At 51.2% G+C, this 17,509-nt stretch overlaps 1 long non-coding RNA gene across 1 annotated transcript; it reads left to right on the forward strand.

Moving 5' to 3' along the window:
• The first annotated feature begins 3,029 nt into the window (after nt 1–3,029).
• On the forward strand, nt 3,030–17,278 carry LOC111822810 (uncharacterized). The gene is made up of 3 exons (XR_002825923.1): nt 3,030–3,095; nt 14,072–14,312; nt 17,107–17,278. It is a non-coding gene; the product is annotated as an uncharacterized LOC111822810 (long non-coding RNA).
• The last annotated feature ends 231 nt before the right edge of the window (nt 17,279–17,509 follow it).

The following is a 17,509-nucleotide window of genomic DNA, read 5'->3' on the forward strand; positions in this document are numbered from 1 at the left end:
CTTACTTTTGCAAAGAATATTGTGTGTGTGTGTGTGTGTGTGTGTGCGTGCGTGCGCACGCGCACGTTGTTTACATACCAGTCCCTCCCTAAGCCCGGGGAAGGCATTCACTCACCCAGCATCAATGAATCTGTTTTTCTGCCATTCCTGCACACACGTTTACAGAGCTCCTACTGTGTGCCAGGCCCTGTGCCAGGTGGGGGTTTACTACAGGGTTTCTGGACCTCGGCACTGGTGACATTTTGGGCCGGACATTTCTTTATCCCTGATCGGGACAAATGGTTAAGCCCTCAACTACTAGCCGCCAAGCTGGCGGTTTGAACTCGCCTGGAGGCGCCTGGAAAACCCTGTGGAGTACAGGCTCACCATGAGTCGGAATCGACTAGGCGGCAACCATTTGCTGTTGCTTCTCTTTTGCAGGAGCTGTCCTGTGCATTCTAGGATATCAAGCCGTGTCTCTGGTCCCTACATAGGCGTGACAATCCAAAATGCCTCCAGAAGGCGAGATGAGAAGGCAGAAAAGGACAGGAGCTGGCTGAACGGACATGGGAAATCCGGGGTGGAAAGGAGGCGTGAGCTGTCACAGTATTTGGATAGCAACTAGGGTCACATAACAGTGTGTATACATTTTTGTATGCGAAACTAACTTGAGCTGTAAACTTTCACTTAAAGCACAATTAAAAAAAATAAAAAACTTCAAGCAAAAAAAAAAAAAAGCCTCCAGACCGTGTCACCAGTTTGCTGTGTGCTGTGGTGCCCAGTGGAGAGCTGATGGTCGCAGCAGGGGGCAGGGCAGACCCCCTGCTGCCTTCACAGAGCCCCACCCCCATCAGTGGGGGAGGCAGACTTGTCCACAGGATGGCGGTGCTGCAGGGCAGTGTGTGATGGTGGAGGGGCCAGGAGCTGCAGGTGAGTCACGGGAAGGCCCCTTGGGGAGATGTTTCTCCGCTGACCAGGGCAGCCCCCGGGGCGGTATGCAGATGAAGGGGTGGGGGAGGAGGCCATGTGGGGGAGGGGCTTGCCTGAGGCCTAAAGAAGAGGGAGGGGGCATGGGATGGGGTGGGGGTGGGGCCGGACAGGGAGGGGCGGTTCAGAGGTGAGGCCCGTCAGTCACTGGGGCGGGGGTTGGGGAGGTGCGGGTTGGGGGAGAGAGGAGGCCCATTTGTAGTTGGCCTGTGGGCTGGCTGAGGAGGGGCTGGACCTGGAAGGAGGGCTTGGAGAGGGGGTCTTGGGCAGCTGGGGGAGAGTAGAACCTTGGCTGAGCTGGGAACCCAGGGGTCCCTGGGTTTCAGGCATGATTATCCTACGTAGGGAGGGGACCCCCAGCCCAGAGAGGGGCAGGGACTTGTCTAGGGCCCCCAGTGCCTCCACCTGTCTCCCCGTTTCCCAACCCCAGACCACTCCAGCTCTGGGAGGCCCCTGCCTGGCCTCTTCTGGATGAGATCTGAGCAGGCGGGGCCCAGGGGCAGCCTGACCCTGGACAGATCACTGAAGGTGGTCGTTGGAAGCCCAGACTCAGAGCTTCATTAAAAAAACTCAAAGCCCCGAGGACGGGGCTGGGCTGGGCTGGGCTGACCTCGGAGGTGGGCGGCTTCTGTCTGGTCAGGGGGCCGGGTTTGCCTCACTGGGCCTGGGCCTGGGCTGGGCCAACCTGTGCCCACGTGGTGGGTCCCTGAGCACGGGGCTGCCCTGGCAGGTGGAAGACTGGTTGGACTTGCCTCATGGGGGCTAGGAGCAGCGGGTGGGGGCCTCCACCGTGCTTGGCCTTTCTCCTCTACTGAAGTAGGGGCAGATGGAGGGCAGGGATCTCTTCCACGCTGGGGGATGTGGGGAGGAGGCTCCCAGCCATCAGCAGAGCGGGGGCCAAGTAGAAGCTGTGCTGCAGGTTCTGGAAACATCCCGGCCCCTGGGCCCCAGGTTCCTCTAGTTCTAGTTCCTGCTGCCCCATCTGCCCCTGCCCTCTCCCCCATGAACAACATCTACAATTCGCTGAGTTGCTTCCACCTGGCACGCCCCTCCCCACCCTGGGTCTCAGGGCCCTATCAGTTCCCTCAAGCCCAGTGAACGCAGTGGTGGGGGGTGTCAAGGAGCACATCCTGCGATGTGAGTTGGAGATCATCTGTGGCCTTGGTCCCAGCCGGGGTCGGTTCACGGCCGGTTGACCCAGCCAGGTGGCCTGCAATTCAGTTAATGCTTGCCTGTCGCCATCTTGAGAGGAGTCAACCATTTTTGCCAAGGGCCCCACATTTTTACGTTGCAGTGTTCCCCGCAAATTCTGTAGCTGGTCCTGTCCCTGACAAACGGGCAGAGGCTGACTGGGTTGGGGTGCAGTGGGGTGGTCTTTAGTCCAGCCTTGTGGGCCCTATGTTTCCCCTCCGTGTCCCCCCACCCCTGTGTCCTGCCGTGTCTTCCCCTGTGTCCCACAGTGTCCCCCCTCTGGCATCCCGCTGTACCTCAAGAGGACAGAGCCATCAGGGAGGCCATGGTTGTGGTGCCCAGTTGGTCACATTGCAGCAGGGAGGACCTGAGCTTCCTCCCCAAGGCAACCACCTGTCTTGGGCACCAGAGGAGCAGGTATGAGAAGCCAGGCTCCAGGGCCCCATCCCGAGAAGTCCCTCAGGTCTGCAGATGCTGCCACCTACAGGTGAAGGGTGTCTTCCTGTCCTGGCGGGTGAGAATAGAATGCACAGCCTCCCAGGAGGCACCTGCTTGGCACTCTATGTGGTGCCCGGGCCCGGGGGATGCAGGGGCGCCTTGCTGGGGACTAGGCTTGGCTACAGAATATTCAGGGCCCCATGCGAAATGGAAACACAGGGCCCTTGTTCAAAATTAAGAATTTGGTGGCGATGTGGAGAAATTAGAACCCTTGTACATTATGATGGGAATGTAAAATGGTGCAGCCGCTGCGGAAAACAGTTTGACGGTTTCTCAAAAAGTTAAACCTAGAATCACCATATGGCCCAGCAATTCCACTCCTAAGTGTGCACCCAAGAGAAGTGACAGCAGGGACTCAAACAGAAACCTGCACACCAGTGTTCCCTGCAGCACGTTTCCCGAGAGCCAAAAGGTGGAAACAACAGAATGTCCATCAGCAGGTGAGTGGATACACACAATGGGTCTATACCACAATGGACTGCTGCTCAGCTATAAAGACCAATGAAGTCCTGTCACAGCCACCATGTGCATGAACCTTGAGAACATTACGCTGAGGGAAGTAAGGCCGTCACAAAAGGGCAGATGCTGCACGCTCCCACCTACATGAAGTAGGCAGATAGAGACCAACGCCTCTTAGTGATTACCAGTGGTCGGTGGGAAGGGAAAAGGGGGATTAAAAAAAAAAAAAAAGAATACTCTGTTCAGGAAAGAAAATTGTTTCCTTTCAAGCAGAGCGTTGAAAAAGAAAACTGTTAAGAATTTTAAGATGGCGCCAGCAGAGCATCCCCTTTGCGGGCCCTGTGTGAACGCAAGCTTGCTCGCCTGTGAAGCAGCCCTTCTGGGACCCACGTTTGGGTCCAGGAATGGGCTGTATTAGCTCACCTCCTGGGGCCTCTTTCAAAAGAAGGGGGCAGCGAACCAATCGGGCGAATGGCCATTATGCAAGCTTGTTCTGTTGGGCCCCCCACCCCCATGGGTGAGCAGAGTGGGGCAGGTGGCTGTCCCTTTGACTTCACCTGTGAGGGTGGGGACTCCCCGGCCTGGTTCAGCCGTCTTCAGTCCTGAGAAGCCGTGGGGGCTTGGAGAAAATTGCTTAAGCTCTTGGACCCTTAGTTTCTTCATCTGTGAAATGGGGCCTGGAAACAGCCCTTGTCTGTGGGCTGCTGGGAGGCGCCTCTGAGAGGAAGCTGCATCCTCTCACCATGGAGGTGTGAGGACACTGTGCTACATTTCCTAAGGTTGCTGAGATAAAATACCACAGTTCAGTGGCGTTTAAGAACAGAAACTTATTCTCTCACAGTTGTGGAGGCCAGAAGTCCAAATCAGAGTGTGGGGGGTGTTGGCCCCTTCTGAGGGCTCAGAGAGAGAGATTGACTCTTCCACGCAGCTCTTCAGCCTCTGGTGACAGCTGGCAATCCTTGGCGTTCTTTGGCTTGTGGCTGCATTGCTCCAGCCTGCTCCATGGTCACACGGCCTTCGCCCTCTCTCTGTGTCTCTTCTCCTCTTTTATAGGACACTGCAGATGGGATTAGGCCCCCTCTACTCCTGTGTGACCTCATGTTACTAGTAACATCTGCAAAGACTCTGTTTCCTAACAGGGTCACATTCACAGGTACCGGGGTTAGGACTTTAGCATATCTTTTTTGGGGACAGGACTCAGCTCATGACACCCTCCAAGAGTGCACCAAGGTGGCAAGGTCACATGGGGAAGAGGCTGGCTTCACATCCCTCCTCCCCATTCTCCACAGAAGGTCTTTCCAGGATGGAACTCTCCACTCCTCGCAGCCCTTCTTGGTCGTATTTATTTTATTCTAGTGCTTTGATCTATAAAATGCCTGTCTGTACTGGGAAAATCCATTCTCAGAAGGTGCTGGCTTCTTCCTCACTTTTAGTAGTGAAATATGGTGTTTAAACATTTCATTGGCTTGTGGTAAATGTTTTATTAAAGGAACCCATTGGCTGGAGATCCATGACTTGGCTTGGCAAGGGTTTGTCTCCCCAGCGGCTCAGGGCAGCTGGAGAACATGGGAGCATTGGAGCCAGGGAGAAGCTTCCGGGCCCTCTGTCCAGAAATGACCACCATGTGGTCCCAACACTGCAGACCTGGCCAAAAGGGTGGGGGCCAAGTGGGGAATTGAATGTTGGGCTGGGGCTTCTCCTTCTGCAATCCGTATGCAATAATAATAATAATGAAAATAATAATTATAAGAGCCCAGTGCTGTGTTAAGCACTATATTTTCATTACTGTGTTGGCAGACTTCACCCCTCCCTTCTCTCTGGGGCTTCCAGACCCACCTCCTGGCCCTGGAGCTGGCAGGGCTGCTGGGGCACAGGCTGAACTTCCAGCTCCCCTGGGGGGCTCCATCCTTCCTGTGGGTCAACACACCTGACCTCTGGCCCACTTGATGCTCACTCCTCCCCTTCCCCAAGCAGGCTCAGAGAAGCGTGAGTTGACTTCCAGTTTACAAAGAACCTTTGAAGACCCTGAATCCTTCAGCTTCTCAAAAACACGAGGAGGTTAGGACCATCCTTTCCTATTGAGAGGTGAACAGGCTGAGGCTGGAAGACAAATCCCAGTGGGTGTGAGACACCTCCTATTTTCCCATCTCCCTGCCCCCCACTGTTGTGACAATGACAATGATGCTGGCTGTGCCTGGCTTGGTGCCCCCAGTGCCTGGACTCAGCACCAACTTGCAGTCCCAGCAGGAAGCTGGTCCAAAGCTCCAGTGATCCATGTGTGTCCCTGTCCCCCAAATCTAGACATAATATATGAAGCAACAGATTTCAAGACCCTGGGACATCAAGCAGCAAAGGACAGTGATTGATCTTGAAGAGATGGTGATGGGTGAGGTGAGACCGGCAACTGCTCCAGCTCACTGCTGAAGAGTTTCCTGGTTGTAACACAGGGAGGGGGAGCCCAGGAGGAACCTGGCTGACTCTAAGAGTTGAGAAGATGGAGCTGAGGGTCTGGGAAGACCAAGGCATCTGGAGTTTGCAGGGCAGAGCACTGGAGAGGAGAGAGCAGCACAGAACAGGAGATCTGCAGAGGTTTCCTTGAATGTCCACCAGAGCACCCATCTGTGCAGGTGTGTGGGTAAAGTACCTAAGGAGGCCAAGGGAAGAACCACTGAGAGGATTAGAGGGAACAGTACTTGGAACTCACCACGAGCAGGGAGTAGTCCTTGTTCCCACCAGCCAGACTGGAAAACCCCAGGATTCATGGGCACTGGGTGGAGTACTCAGAAGGCTCTTCCCTCAGTAGTAGGAGTGATTAGCCCTCTGCTGAATACTGTGCTGGTTCTGCCTAATAAATCTTAAAAGCAAGACCTGGGATGATCAAACTGTTTCCAAGTACCTTGACTATGTCCAAAACAAAGCTCAAGGGTATTTGTATAACTACAGAAATATTCACCATGCAACAAAGTAAACTTCACCATGTCAGGCACTCAATAAAAAATTACCAGGTCCACAAAGAAGCAGAGAAATATGACCCAGTATGAGGATAAAAATCAATCAGTTGAAATCGACCCAGAACTGCCATCGATGTTAGAATTAGCAGACAAGAATGCAAAAAGCTGTTGTTACATCTGTTCTGTGTGCTCAGTAAGCTACAGGGAGTATTGAACCAGGGCTTCTAACCAGTTCTTTCTGGCTTGAACCCCTGATGAGAATTTGCATTTCCACCCCTAGATATACTGGATCAGAATCTACATTTTAAAAAGATCTCCAGGTGATTCTTATGTATAATAACATTTGAGAACCACTATTCTGCTAGAGGTTCTCAGAATTGGTCCCTAACCAGTAGCATTAGCATCGCCGGGGAACTTGTTAGAAATGCAAATTCTCAGCAGGGGTCAAACTCGAGCGAACTGGTTCAAAGCCTTGGATTGAACATATTAGGTAGAGACGTGGAAGTTATAAAAGGGGCCCAAATTGAGCTTTCCAGATGAAGATTACAAGCTCCGAGATGAAAAACACACGGATGGAATAATGGCAGACTAGATGATGCAGAAGAAAAGATTGAAGAGCCAAAGACACAGCGAAAGAAACTATCCAAAATAGAACACACACAGAGAAAAAAAAAGAAAACTCATAAAGGAACAATACATCAAAGAGCTGTGATCCAGCTTCAAGCAACTGGAATCCTGGAAAATGAGAAGAAAGGGGGTGACAGAAAAAATATTTTGGAGAAATAATGGCCAATAAATTCCCAAATCAGATGAAAACCATAAACCCACAGATTCAGGAACTTCAAGGAACCCCAAGCACAAGAAGCATAAAGAAAGCAACTCATTATGAGAAAATTGATCACAGTCCGTGATAAAGAGAAAATCGTAAAAGGAGCCAGAGAAAAAAGACACATTACATACTGAGGAACAAAGACAACGGTGACAGAAGATTTCTCATCAGAAACAAACAAGAGGACAGTGGAGCAAGGTCTCTAAAGCACTGAAACAGAACACAATAACAACAACAAAACTGTCAACCTAGAATTCTATACCCAGTGAAAATATCTTTCAACAATGAAGACGTTCCCGGATAGAACGGGAGAAAAGTATAGAACAAAACTCAAATTCCTAAAAAAAGGCCAGACTTCCTGGACTGACAGAGATTAGGGGAGCCCCCGAGACTATCACCCTAAGATACCTTTTGAACTTGGAGCTGAAGCCACTCCTAGAGGTCACCTTTTGGCCAAATGATAGATTGGCTTATAAAATAAACAATATCACCTGTGAGTACTGTGCTCCCTTGAACAATCAATTATATGAGACCAAATGGTCAACATTTACCCCGAGGCAAAAATCAGTAGGCAAGGAAGGGCAGGGAAGCTAGATTAATGGAAACAGAACAAACAGAATGGAAATAATGAGAATGCTGACACATTGTGAAGAACATAACCAATGTCATGGAAAAACTTGTGTGGTAGTTGTTGAATGGGAACCTGATTTGCTGTGTAAACTTTCACCTAAAACACAACAAAATATTATTTAAAAAATACGAAGATGAAATAAATGTTTTTAGATATACAAAAGCTGAAATAATTTATCACCAGCAACCTACACTACAGGAAATGTTGAAGGAAGTCTCTCAGGAAGAAGGAAAATCACGCCAGATGGAAATATGGGTCCACACAAAGGAACAGAGAGCGCTGGAAACAGTAACTACGTGGGTAAATCCGTAAGATTATTTTTTCTTATAATTTAAATGACATTAGATAATGTCTGTTGAGTGCTTCTGTGTACCCAGTATTTTCTGTATCCTATATCATTGCATTTTGCTAACAACCCTATGGGGCAGGTACTGTCTCTATCTCCACCGAACAGATGAAGAGACTGAGTCTTGGAGGGTCTCGTGACCTGGACGACAGAACACTTTACAAGAGAAAAAGCCCAGACTTGAATCTGGTCACCTTTGACTTCCTAAACAGTACAGTCCACCATAATCCTTGTCCAAGCCCATCCGCTCTGCTCCCTCCTAACCTTGATCCCCCCAAAGCACTGCCAGCCCCACTCCCAGAGCCTAGGTGTCCACAGGGAGACCACTGCCCCTTGCCTTTCAGCCTGGCTTTCTGCAGCCCTGCCAAAGCCTGCCTGGATCTCCAGGAGATGAAATATGGGCCGGGCTGTTGCTGTGGCAACCACTCATAATTTATTGATGGCCTGAGAACCCACTTGCTCACACAACCAGGAGTGATTTGCTGGTATGATTCCCTCTTCGTTCCCTCTGGTCCTGCTTGGCTGGCTGGACAGGAGGCGGGCTCTGCTCACAGGCTGTTCTTGTTTTGACTTGGGGTGGATGACGGAGAGGGGGAGTGTGGGACAGAGGGTCTGTGGTCTTGCATTCTGCCCCTTACCTCCTCTGAGGCACCAGAAATCGTCTTTTCTGCTTCTTCTCCAAGTGCTGGGCCACACACTGGGTCGTGGCTGGCCTGTGGGTCAGAGTGAGGTCAGTCCCCCGACGTCCACCTCTGAGCCCCTCCAGATGTCCACCCTCAGCACCCAACTACCCTTTCATTGAACGGATGGGTCAATGTGCCATTGTTTGTTTATAGCTCAGGTTGTCTGTGTGTGTTCAGGGAGAAAAGTTAGGAAGAACCAAATGAGATGAAGAAGTAACAACGGTCGGTCCGTGATAAGCACACCAGCCAGGAGCAGGTGTTACTCTCCTTCTGATACTCCCCCTTCCAGAGCCATCTTGATGAGAACGATTGCATAGGGAGGGGCTTATTGAAAGAGCTGGGCGGGGGAGGGAGCTGCGTCCTGCCCTACGGGACTTAGGGCGATGGGGGAGCGCCCCTCTCTGCCCGTGGGGTTGGAGCTGGACACTTTTTTTCAGGAAAAGCCCTGTCCTGCTTTCTCACCCTTCCAGTGGGTTCTTTGTCTCCTCTCACAAGGTCTGGAGCGTGGGTGGGGCCAGTGCCCCAGCCCCCTGCCGTCCTGCATGGGGTTCAGTGCCTGCTTCAGGACATGGGTCCTTGGACACCGTGGTGCAGCGGGTCTTGGTCTTTGGGGCCTCGGATGAAACGTGAAGACAGTGACTTCCCTCCTTGGTGGGCATTGGAGCCCCAAGCCTGGCGGGGGTCACACCCTGAAGGAAAGAGGACATGGCCTCTCCTGCTGTGGAGACAGCCACACTGTCAGCTCACGGCTCATGGTGGTGCCAGGGTGGAGGCCATGTTTAAGAGATACATGGTCCAATCAAGAGGCTGGCTTCCCAGGTCAGCAAATCCACAGGGGACCATGGCCACCGGAGGCCCCCTACCTGTGGCTCTGCTTTGGGTGACAGGTGCCTGATTGTAATGGCCGTCAAAAGCAGGGGGATGTGGTGAATGGAGATGACTCACTCTGACATCCACCAGGGCCAGGGACAAGGCTGGCAGTGGGCTCCTGTGCAGCCCCAACCAGGGCAGGAGGGACAGCGTGCCAGCCCTTGTTAAGCAGGCGATGAATGGTTCTGCAGTCAGGAAGCCACGGGCTCTTCAGGGACCCGGGCAGATTTTTTGCAAGGAAAGAGCCATCAATCAGGGTCCTAGTTTACAGCCATTAGCACCTTGCTTGATGTACTATCCAACCTGTGCGAGTTGAGCCGCAGGCCAGGGCGGGTAGTGCTGGCTGCTCTGCCGATGCTCAGAGGAACATGCTCGTTGCTGATGTGAGCATTAAGGGAAAGGCCAAACTTATGCGTAGTCTCCTCGGGATGCTGAAGGTCAAGTCAAGGTCACTGTCTCCGGGTGCTGGGGTTGGCTCAGGCTCAGATGTGCACAGAGCCACCCACTGACACGAGAAGGCTGGGACAGTCTAACGGCCCCGCAGACCCACAGAGGCACATATGGTCATGCTGGGCCCCCAGGAAGGAGAGCCATGTGTCCTCAGCCAGGACTTCAGGCTTCAGGGCAGCCAGAGCCAACGAGGCTCAGCCTGAGACCAGGTGGGCTTCCTGTGCCTTGAGGCTGGGGGTCCTCTTGAATCATCAATGACCCCGACAGGTAGGTTGACCCTGACTGTGCTACCGGTGGTCGATTACAGAGGACTACAAATTTGTTTCTATCTTTCCACTGAGAGGCAGCATCCAAGGCGTTTGTGGTTGCATATAAAGAAGTTGCATTAGGGACCTACGGACAGTTCCTCAGTGCGACCTGGTGTCATGGACTGAATCGTGTCCCTCCAAAATATGTGTCAACTTGGTTAGGCCATGATTCCCAGTATTGTGTGGTTGTCCTCCATTTTGTGATTTTCCTATGTGTTGTGAATCATGATCTCTGCCTGTGGTTAAAGTGGATTAGGGTGGGATGTAACACCCTTGCTCAGGTCACCTTCCTGATCCAATGTAAAGGGAGTTTCCCTGGGGTGTGGGCTGCACCATCTTTTATCTTAAAAGAGATAAAGGGAAAGGGAAGCAAGCAGAGAGTTGGGGACCTCACACCACCAAGACAGCAGTGCCGGGAGCAGAGCGCATCCTTTGGACCTGGGGTTCCTGCACGGAGAAGCTCCTAGTCCAGGGGAAGATTGATGACAAAGCTCTTCCTCCAGAGCTGACAGAGAAAGCCTTCTCCTGGAGCTGATGCCCTGAATTTGGACTTCTAGCCTACTAGACTGTGAGAGAATAAATTTCTCTTCGTTGAAGCCATCCACTTGTGGTGTTTCTGTTATAGCAGCACTGGATGAATAAGACACCTGGGGAAAGGGGATACCAGACATTCCGAGGACTGCTGGACACAGGCTGTGGTGGCCATTGCTACCGGGAGACCAGAAACATCATCCTAGTCCTGTGTTGGAGTGAGGCATATAGGGCACATGTGGAGTTCACAGTAGGTCCATTGGCTCTATTACCATGCCCATGGTCACCTCCCTAGTCCCCAAATATATATATTGGAATTGACAAATTTGGCAGTTGACACCCCCCTACATAGGGTCTTTGATTTGTGGGGTAAGCACTATCATAGTAGAGAAGTCCATGTGGAGGCCTTTTAAACTACCCCCACTGTCTGGTCAAGATGATAAATAAAAAACAAAATTGCATACTGGTTAAAAAAAAAAAAAAGCCAGTTACGGTCAAGTCGATTCCAACTAACAGTGACCCTATAAGACAGAGTAGGACTGCCCCACAGAGTTTCCAAGGAGGGCCTGGTGGATTCAGACTGCTGAATGTTTGCTTAGCAGACGTAGTTCTTAACCACTATGCCACCAGGGTTTCCGCATACTGGTTGGATGGTGCAAATAAACATCACACTTAAAGAAAGATCTAAAGAATGCAGGGTGGTGGTCCCCATAGTATCTCCACTCAATTCCCTGGCCTGGTCCCTGCAGAAACCAGGGGGAGATGGAGGATAACTGCAGATCGCAGCAAGCTCAGCCAGGTGGTAGAGCCTATCAGCTCCAGCCACAGCATCTTTGCTAAAGCAGGTTACCGCAGCCTGAGGTGGCCTTTACTTTGGTGAACGCATTCTTTTCTATTCCAGTCAGAAGGAGGACCAGAAACAGTTTACTTTCACATGGAGCAGACAGCAATATATACACCTCCGCCTCACTTGAAGCCCTGGTGGCACAGTGGTTAAGAGCTTCAGGCTGCTAACCAAAAGGTTGGCAGTTCAAATCTGCCAGCCGCTCCTTGGAAATCCTATGGGGTAATTCTACTAGGGTCACTATGAGTCAGAATCGACTCGATGGCAACGGGTTACTCCTCACTTATTGACTGTCTCATTATCTGACATTTTGCATTTCGGACAACAGTAAAAAATCTACCATCCGACTATTTTGTGCATTAACAACATATGTCTGGCAGTAACGATCGCCGAGGTGCAAGGTTAGAGTAACACTGGCTGTGATGGTTAAAGTTATGTGTCAACTTGGCTGAGCCATGATTCTCAGTAGTTTGACAGTTATGTAATGATGTAACTTGAAAATTATATAACGATATAGTCATCCTCCATTTTGTGATCTGATGTAGTTATCTTCCATTTTCACATAATGACTATTTTTGCATACTGACCTGGTCTTTAGAGCCTAACCATGTTGATAAGTAAGGAGTGGGTGTATTTACATTTTTCCTAGGGTTATGTTAACTCTTCTGCCTTCTGTCATAATATATCATGAAGATCTCAGTATTATCTGGACATCCTAAAAACATCAAATTGATCATTAAATCAATGACATTATGTTGACCAGGCCAGGTGAGAAAGAGATGGCATGCAAGGTGGAGGCCTTGGTAAGACACATGCACTCCAAAGTGTGGGACAAACCCCTAGGAAGAGTCAAGGACCTGCCTCACTTGTAAAATTTTTAGGAGTCCAGTGGTAAGTTGTGTGCTGGGATATTCCCTCCAAATAAAAAATAAATTATTGCATCTCATACTTCACACCATGAAGAAGGGAGCACAATGACTGTAGGGCATTTTTAGGTTCTGGAGGCAGCATATTGTATACATAGGGCATTGCTCCAGTCCATACATGGGGTGATGCAAAAAGCTGCCAGTGTTAAGCAGGAAATTGTTCCATAATGCAAGCAGCCCTGCTGCTTAGGCCATATGATCTGTTGGACACTGGTGTTGGAGGTGTCACTGGTGGGAAAAGATGCTATGTGGAGTTTATGGCAAGCCCCAGTGGGAGAATCACAATGAGGACCCCTGGGGTTCTGAAGCAAGGCCATGCTGTCTGCAGCAGAGAATTAAGTGCCTTTTGAAAAATAATTCCTGGCCTGAGACTGGGATCTGGGAGAGACAGCATTCCTGACCATGGGATACCAAGTGACCATATGGCCAGAACATCCTATCCTGAGCTAGGTGAGATCAGATCCACCAAGCCATAAGGTTGGGATGTGCTTAGCAACAATCCTTCACTAGATGGAGGTGGTAGAACCAGGATCACACACGAATAGAAACAGAGGTACAGCAAGCTGCATGAGCAGGTATCCTGGACCCCATGGCACTCACCACTGTTGCACCAGTGCCCCTCCTTCAGTTCATGCCGAGACTGAATGGGAGAACCCGTATCTGTGTGAAAGAGGAGGAGAAAGCCCAAGCTTATTTTACGGATGGGTCAGCTTTGTATGAGGGCTGAAGCTGCAAGTGGACAGCAGCTACCTACAGCCTCCCTTGGCGGGGGTGGGGGCGGGGCTGAAAGGCAGTAGTGAGGGAAAGTCATCTCAATGGGCAGAGCTTTGGGAATCGGCACAGAGGTCATCCCCTTCGTGTAGGAAAAGAAGTGGCCAAGGTAAGAATATCAATGGGCTCATGGGTAGTGGAAAATGGCTTGGCCAATTGGCCTGAAAGAAAAATGTTTGAAAGATCAGTGTAGTGGGTTGAATAGTGGTGCCTCCCTCCCGAAAGATATGTTCAAGCCCTAACTCTCGGAGCCTGTGGCTGTGATCTTATTTGGAAAAAGGGTCTTTGAAGATGTAATTATGTTAAAGATCTCCAAATGAGTTCATTCTGGATTTAGGGTGAGCCTAAATCCAATGACGGGTGTCCTTATAAGAGAAAGGCTGAGGGCGATTTGAGATACAGAGACACACAGAGAGAAAGGTGATGTGAAGATGGAGGAAAAGCTTGTAGTGATGTGTCTACAAGCCAAGGATTGTTGGCAGCAACCAGGAGCTAGGAGAGAGCCTCCAGAATAAACCAACCCTGATGATACCTTGATTTCAGACTTCTGGCCTTCGTAACTGTGAGAGAATAAATTTTCATTGTTTTAATCCACCCAGATTGCGGTAGTTTGTTACAGTAGCTCTGAGAAACTTATCTAATTGGGGACAAAGGAATCTGGCATAGAGGTGTGGATGGACATATGGCTGTGGCACCAAGTGTGAAGATCTTGGTATCACATGCTAACACCATCAGAGGGACACTGAAAACCAAGTGACAAAATGACTCAACCAGTTGATGTCATTCAGCCTTTGCTTATCAGTCACCCTCTTGCTAGCACCATGGACACAAGGATAAAGTGGCCACAGTGGCGGAGATGAAGGCTATGCGTGCACCCAGCAGCAAGGACTCCTACTTACCAAAGCTGATCCAGACACTGTTGCCACCAAATGCACGACCCGCTAGCAAGGGAGACCAATGCTAAGCCCGTGAAACAACACTGCTCCTCGGGAAGACCAACTGACTACCTGGTGGCAAGCTGACCACGCTGGAACCCTTCCATCCTGGAAGGGACTGCGGTATGTTCTCACAGGAATGGACACATGTTCCAGGTGTGGGTTTGCCCTTCCTGTCTGCAGGTCCTCAGCCAGCACTACTATATGGTCCGGTGGCATTAGTTCAATGCTCCAATCCCACATAACACCATGTCAGACCTGGATCCCACTTTACAGCGGGGGAGGCGGGGAGCCCATGTTCGTGGGATTCACTGGTTATGTCACACCACACTGCCCAACATGCCTCACTGCCCAGTCCTGCCAGCCTGATAGAGCAAAGGCACTACTCTGCAGGGACAGGTGTCATCCTCTAGGACAAGTACACTCACTGACTTAAAGACCTCTGTGTGGTGGAAGAACAACGGGCTGGGAGGCCAATGGGTGGAATCAGGAGAGGCCCCACTTTCATCCCTCTCCATGTCCCACTGGGGGCCTTTGTGTTTCCTGTCCATGCAGCCCAGGCCCAAAGGGAGTGCACTGTCACCAGGAGACACATACAAGCCCCACTGAAGGGCATGGCTGGAACTGGGGCACTTTGAGTTCTTGTGTCTGGGGACCAGTACGCAGGAAGTGGAACCAGCGTCTTGGTGGGGACAATTGATCCTGATCATGAGGGGGAGGCAGGGCTGCTGGCACACCATAGGGGCTGGGAGAAAGACGTTTGGAACTCGGGTGGCCCACCAGGACACTTCTCGGTCCTACCTTGCTCAAACATGGCTGTAAGTGGACACGTGCAGCAACCCTGGCCTGAGAAGGACCAGGAGGCCAGGACTCAGGTCCCACAGCAATCAGAGTCTGGGCCACATCACTAGTGGAGGGGGTGGCTGAGGGTGAGGGGCATGGAGGTTGAAGAGTAGAGGATGAAGACTCTGAGGACAAGCTGTGGGGGTGGCAGCTGTGGCTGTCTTGCCAACCTCCTTCTTGTAAGTTTCCCTTAGGGAGAGAGGCCCACCGGAAGCCTGGGGGAACTTGTGTCCAATGTGGATCTGAGTGAGCAGGGGGTGGACTGTGTTAGCATGGAGAGGCTCCACCCAGGTCCCCCTCCCAGGTGGGCTAGTGTGCTGTGGGGAGCACGGCCAGCAGACAGCCCTGGCTCTCAGCCTCTTTGGGCTCCACCTCAGCTGCAGAGAACCTCCTCAGCCACAGCCTCTCCCTTTCCAGGGGACCCACATCCAGGGGCTGAGTGAGGCGGAGGAGGTCTGCCATTCCCGCTCCAGACAGGCCACTCCCCCACCGGGTCAGCAGAGGCCTTGTTGCACCTGCACTGCCATTCCCTTCTTCCTCTGCTCAGTCCTGCTCCTCCCACCCAACAGGCGCCCATCCCTAACTGAACACCCAAACTCTGGCTCAGCCCCTCTTCAGGGCACCACGCCTGTGGCGAGGCCTGTGTGTGCCTGGCCCTGTGCTGCCCCAGGAGGAGTCTGGCCATGCAGCTTCTCCACTGTGTCACATGACATCTCTCCAGCGCCAACCACCTGACCCGTCTCAGCTCCAGGCTCCAAGCTCTGGTGAAAGCCCTAGGGCTATGCTAACATGGGACCACAGGATTTCTCAGGCACTTCCAATAATTCTGGTGGCGTAGTGGATGAGGGTCAGTGAAAAAGAGGAAGACCCTCAAAGAGATGGATTGACACAGTGGCTGCAACAATGGGCTCAAGCATAACAATGATTGTGAGCATGGCACGGGACGGGGCAGTGTTTCCTTCTATGGTGCATAGGGTTGCTGTGAGTCGGAACCAACTCAACGGCACCTAACAGCAACAACAGTGGTTAAGAGCTATAGCTGCTAACCAAAAGGGCTCCTTGGAAACATATGAGGCAGTTCTACTCTGTCCATTAGGGTCGCGATGAGTCGGAATCAACTGGATGGCAATGGATTTGGTTTGGTTTTTGGTTTTCCAACAATTCTGACGATTCTATTCCACCACACGCTTTTCCCCAGAAAGAAACTCAACCTAAGGGACTCTATTCAAGAAGATTAAGGAGGTGGACGTAGGGCTAGATCCCTCGTCTTTCCCGAGCACCACTGGGTGCAGGTCACTTGACATTGAGGTGTGAGGGTCATAGAGAGCTCCCCTGTAAAGCATGGCCCCGGATTCTCTATCAGTCCAGAACTAAAACAATTTCCGAGGCCAGCTCTTCAGACAGCGATTGGACTGGACTCTGGGACGTAAAGTGATACTCATGAGGAGTGTGCCTCTTAGCTCAAGTAGATGTAAGAGGCTAAACGGGTAGCTTCTGTCTGGAGGTGAGATGGGAAGGCAGAGAGGGTTAGGAGCTGGTTGAATGGACATGGGAAATTGGGTGGAAAGGAGGAGTGTGCTGTCACAGTATGGGGAGAGCAATTAGAGTCACATAACAATGTATGTATAAATTTTTGTATGGGAAAAAATAAAAAAAAAATAGAACTCCCCTGTAGTCATACCCTGTGGGTGGTCTCTCTCTCTCTCTCTCTCTCTCTCACACACACACACACACACACACACACACACACACACACACACGCAAACCAAACCTGGTGCAATTCCGACACATAGCGACCCCAAGTGACAGAGTAGAACTGCCCCATAGGGTTTCCTTGGCTGTAATCTTCACGGAAGCAGATTGCCAGGTCTTTCTTCCACAGAGCCATGGGGTGGGTGCGAACCACCAAGCTTTTGGTTAGCAGCTGAGTGCTTAACCACTGCACCACCCAGGGACCTGTAGGTGTCACAAGGGTCCGGAAATCCCTCCTTGGTCCAGTCCAAGTCGGTCCCTGTGATCAGTCACCATGTCATCTGTAATCCTCTGATTTTTGCCCCCAAACTCCCCTTTCCAGAGAGAAACTGCTAACGTTGGGGACACCGCTGAATACGTATTTCCGTAATTACCCGAGTTATATGCTGCGAGAGCCTTGAGATTGCATTATTAAAAAGAAACCTCTGTAGACATCTAAAATGCATCAACCTACTCAATAGTCCACATTTGATCATAATTAAAGGTAAGAGATATGGGCCAGAGGGGGGCTGGTTGTGACCGATTTGCTGCGTGGGGCTAAAGGGAGCGTTATTAGCATGCGGAAATTGCTGGAGACAGACTGGGCAGGACGCGTGAGTGGAGGGTGGCAGGGGCCACGGCGATTAATGATGCCGACCCCCAAATCAAGATAGAGTAAGAACTCTGACCCCCAAGCTGGGGATCCAACCAGGATCCATGCTGACCAAGAAACGGATCTCCATGGT

Source organism: Trichechus manatus, unplaced genomic scaffold, assembly GCF_000243295.1.
Source record: "Trichechus manatus latirostris isolate Lorelei unplaced genomic scaffold, TriManLat1.0 scaffold00214, whole genome shotgun sequence".
Taxonomy (NCBI): domain Eukaryota; kingdom Metazoa; phylum Chordata; class Mammalia; order Sirenia; family Trichechidae; genus Trichechus; species Trichechus manatus.